Source organism: Engraulis encrasicolus, chromosome 24, assembly GCF_034702125.1.
Source record: "Engraulis encrasicolus isolate BLACKSEA-1 chromosome 24, IST_EnEncr_1.0, whole genome shotgun sequence".
In the NCBI taxonomy this organism is placed as follows: domain Eukaryota; kingdom Metazoa; phylum Chordata; class Actinopteri; order Clupeiformes; family Engraulidae; genus Engraulis; species Engraulis encrasicolus.
Window position 1 is genome coordinate 3,036,857 of NC_085880.1, and position 5,245 is coordinate 3,042,101.

The window sequence follows — 5,245 nt, forward strand, 5'->3', positions numbered from 1 at the left end:
TGATGTAAAAGTGCCCCACGAAGTAATGAAGCACAACAAAGTTAGGCCTACTCCACATCTCCTTTCACCAGTTCGTTTTTCTAAGCAAGGTGGGTGCTAACTAGCATTTGAAAGAACCAGACCCAAAGGGGATTTCTTCAGCCTTGAGTCCACTGAGGGAATTCATTTTCGGGCAGAAGATTAGCCTAGCTTCTGTCCCAGTAGTAAACAGAGTTCCAACTTCCCCGGAGGTTTGGCGACCACGCCACCAAGCCTTATTTGGCTCACTCAGCATGTGCGTCCTCAGTCCAATCGCAATGCTTTATTTTCCCCAGACGTTTAATCGCATTTAAGTGAAAGTGCCATGTATACACGTCGCAAAATAACTCTTAATCCGATCTACTTAAATCCGATCTATTAAATCCGACTTAAAAACATCATGTAACCATAGCAAATGTCACGTCCAGGGCGGGTACAGCAAATTCATGGCGAAACTTCTTCAACAACCTCAGCTACTTGGTCGTTTAGGTCATTTCTGGTGTACACACACTGTGACCTTTTCTATATTCTGTTGTTTATGTATGTAGCTGAAAGTTAGTTCAGTCTGATGAACACATTATGCTTTAACATAAAGTTGCTGTATATTTGTTTTGCAAAAAAAGGCATTACATTTCCCATCTTTTCCAATGCAGTCCGACGTTTGTATTCAGGAGAGCCTTGAATTTTTTGAAAGAGTTTAGTCGTGATGTACATCAAAGACTCATCAGAATAGTATTTTAAACTGAAGCAATTAAGGAAGATAATAAGCATAGAAATTGTAGTGTCGCTCAGATCAGAGCATACCACAGACTGCCACAGGCTCTTTGCTGTCAGAACGTAACATTTATAAGGCCACACGCCTGTAGGGAATTGTGGGGGGCAATTCTCTTTGCTGTGGGCTGACAAAGCTCTAACTTAGGATCTGTTTTTGGCTGCTCCCACGGTAAAGCCATTAGGGTAGCACTAATACTTCTTTTTCTGCCTGTGCCTTCCAGCAGCTACAGTGATTATTCGACCCGAGGAGTAAAAATTAGACGAAACTCTTTGTGCTCTCAGAAAGAGTTATGTAGTCATAGTGCTGAATAGTTCTGTTAGGAAAGGGAACAGGCTAAGCTGTGAGGTGTTCGTCTAACTGAGTGTGCATGAGGTGGGAGGTCATCAGATGACCAAATTGCCTCATTTATGGACTCGTTTATGCTACCAGTTGCCTTCTTGACTGCTTATGCCAGGTCCTAAAGAGATTAAATGTCGAAGTTCCAACTGAAGCAAGTCAACCCAGTTAAATCCATTGTCATCTTCAAAGGCAACTGAGGACCTACAAACCCCAACTCCGATGAAGTTGGGACGTTTGGTAAACAGTGAATGAAACAGTGAATGCTATCATTTTCAAAACATTCAATCTATTCATTAGATGGAGAATAGTGAAAAGACAACATATTAAGTGTTAAAACCGAGAAAAAATATTGTTTTGGGGGACATATGTACTCATTTCTAATTTGATAAATCCAACACGTCTCAAAAGAGTTGGGACGGGGACAATAAATGGCAGCAAATATCGAGGAAGACTAAAAACAAAACAAAAGACAACACTTAACAGTTAAATACATTAACCGATGAGATGATTTTATATAAAAAAAACTGTGTTAATTCCTATCTTGGACATGATTTCACCAGCTTAAATGGTGGGTGTATTCCTTGTCATGTTTTGCAATGTTTTCCTTTCTGTAGTGCTTACAGTGTGACAGGCCTTGACCAAAAGCCCACCATTTTATCACCTGCTGGTCCTTATGATGGAGCCAAACTGTTAAAACAAAGTAGAGAATGCAATTTGACCTTACTATGTGGCAGTAATCAAAGATCTCCCTTCAAAATATAGTGCATGAGTGGCTTTTCATGCTGTATAAAACCCATTTATACCATTCAGCACTGTATTTAACTCTACAGATGAGTGAGAACATCTTAACCAATGCACTACTGCACCCGCATGCCATCATGGAGGCTGACTTTTGAAGTTAGCACTAACACAAGTTGGATGGTCCATTTTCACTGTAGCACAGGATGTGCAATGCTCTATTATTGTCAAAAAGAATGGACTTCTACAACTTCTGCTGACTTCTGTAAGCAAATGACAGTTTCCCATGTCTTCTGGGTTTATTTCAAGTGAGCTCAGGTGCTTAGGAGAATGTTACACCCCTGTATCATTTGCACGCATTAAGCATTCTTAATATGGTCAATTTTCAATAGCTCTAGCACTCCAGGAATTAGAGTGAGACTACAGCCAATATATATTTCATGGTGTCATGAACCTATATGTAGCCTGTGGGCCATTGCACTTGCTCGCTCTCGTTCCTTTTGTTTTCTGTCAGTCAACGCCACTAATTGGGTTTTGGGATGGGCACTGATTAGGCTGCCTGAGCGGCATAGCTGGGACACCTATAAAGTTACTTTGGGTCCTTGTAGTAGCACAGGACCCGCTTAGCACGCTCGGTGGTGGCGTTCGGTGTTTGAAGGGGCTGCCTTCTCTTCAGGTATGTTTCTGCTATGTTGCGAGTGTAAACTTTTTTTAGATGCGTCCCACGCATCTCTATAAGAGGCTTTGGTGTCCGTCCGTCCGTCCGCCCGTCCGTCCGCCCTCCCGTGATGGGTTTCTGAATTGTGATTCCCTCTTGTGATTCCCTCTTGTGTCCACAAGGTGGCAGTCGCTCAGTTTTGGCCTGGAGCTCATGCGTGCAAACCAAAACGTCTACCATAATGGTTAGCAAACCGGCTACGCAGCTGATTGATTGCATTATCTGACACAACTGCAGAAGCACAGAAGTCTGTATGCATATTCCATCCATGTGTGCCATGAAATAGGAAGGCATGAGACATTTGCAGATAGCGTTTCCTATGTAGGCCTACACATCTATGGCCAAGAGACCGTGCTCTTTGCCAGTGAGAAAAACATGGCGGCACTTCCTGTTGATTTTCACATGAAAGTTTTGCTTAATTTAAAGTCCCTAAGCGACTATAAATGTTGTGGCTTCCATATATTGATGTAAAAGTGCCCCACGAAGTAATGAAGCACAACAAAGTTACTCCACATTACCATTTGACCACTCGTTTTTATATGCTAACAGGGTAGCTAATGTAGCATTGTAAATGATCCAGGGAGAAAGGGGGAAATGTTGTGATTTCAGTCCGCCTGAGGCAACGATTTTCGTGGGGAAGATGACCTGCATCTCGGTGGCATTGAACCACGCCCCCGTGCCTTATTTGGCTCGCTCAGCACGTGCGTCCTCAGTCCAATCGCAATGCTTTATTTTCCCCAGACGTTTAATCGCATTTAAGTGAAAGTGCCATGTATACACATCGCAAAATAACTCTTAATCCGATCTATTTAAATCGCATTTATTAAATCGGACTTAAAAACCTCATGTACACGTAGCCAATCTCTCATTGATTACTTTATGGAACTTGCGGTTTGTCTGTTACGGTCCACGAAGACAATATCCACGTGAAAACGCAAACGCCTGCAAACCACTGTTTTGACAGAAATACAGTTCACCTGTCGCCTACTCTGTTTTCTTCCCAAAGCGGCATTTAAAAGTATTCCATGAAATCCAACATCAACGTCACTTCAAATAGGTGACAGCATCATGCACACACATGAAATAACACTTCAGTGAGGGGGGGGGGACATCACTGCTCTCATATTAAAGTGAAAAGAGAATTTCACATTTTAGTTTATTTAATGTAGGCCTATGCAAAATTGCAAATAGCCTATTCATTGAAATCTGTCCAGAAAGGGTTGTAATGTTTGCCTGTTTTTTATGTTTGTAATTATTTTTGTTTTTAAAATAAAAAATCGTGATTAAAAAAAAATAGCCTAACAAAAATAGAGATTTTATGTTTAAAAAAAATGTGATATGGGATGGACCGATGGCCCCCCTAAGCTAAATTCGCCTTAGGTCCCCACATTGCTAAATGTAGTGTAAGGGATTATTTTGAAAAGACAGTAACATGTAATCAACAATGCATTACAGTTTTTCAGTAAATTGCCCAACACTGTTGAAATCCTATGGTACTTTTTCAAATCCAGGCTTATACAGTACATGGTAGGCTTATTGATAAATTGCCTTGACAGGTTATGAGGAGGCCAAGGGGGCGTTTGGGCAAAAAAGGTTCAGAACGGGCATAGACGGACGCATCTGTTGTCCGCCTGTCGGACTTGTTTACTTATGAGTAGCAATCTAAGCGTGCATTTGTTTGTGTCGCCCAAGTGTATGGGGAGTCGAGAGCTGCCAGGCTGGCGTGAACCCCCGGATCGATGTTTACTGGTGGCCATTGCCACAGTGAAACTGGTTACCTGCAAGTTAAATACCAGGCATATGTCGTCATTGGTTGGGAGGTATGTGTCTTGTCTGTACATTCCTGTCGGGTCGCATTGACTGGTGCTTCGTAACTTTGTAGTATTGTTTAGTGATCGCACGTTTGTTGATTTTAGCGTCTGGCATTAGTCCCACCAGCAGCTGTCTCCACGTTGGACTCGATGAACCTCCAAACCCCTTAACTCCTGAGATACGCTGCTAGACTAGGAAAGGTATGTGTTGTTTTAACTATGTCCCTTACCTGCCACGATATTTGTACTTTTATACTGTAGTGTCTACAGTAGTATAATGTGAAGTCCATGCACTAACAGTCCGATTGCCTTAACGTGTGCATGGTCTACTCGGGCTGGTAATTATAGTTCTGTGTACTGTGTGTTAGAAATGACAAATGAATGAACACTCGTACTCATTAAGTGTGTCTGGCTTTTAGGTCCGAACAGCCACAGAGCATCGCTAGCTGCTGTTCTCTGGTGTGTAAATGTGTGCTTGCTCAAATGTGTGTGTGTGTGCGTGAACCGGTGCTGCTCACTTTGTGTTAGGGTATTTTCTTTTGTTTCCTCTAGCCTGTTAGCTTGCTGTGGCGCAGCATCTGCCGTCTGAAACAGCTACAGGCTAGAGTGGTTTCTTTTTTTCTCTTTTCGTTTGTTTTGTTTTTGTTTGTATGTTAGCCCCTCCCCTGTCCCTGCTCACTCGTTGCTGGCGCGCAGCGTGCCTACTGACGTGTGTGTGTGAGAGGCCACACTGAAAGGCTAGGTCCTATCTTTTGCACAGAGTAGTGAAGAGTTTGCTGTGACATTACGTGACTCCTAGTGTGTAACCGAAAGGTGGGGATCACCGAGTGGAAAACCAGTGTGAGT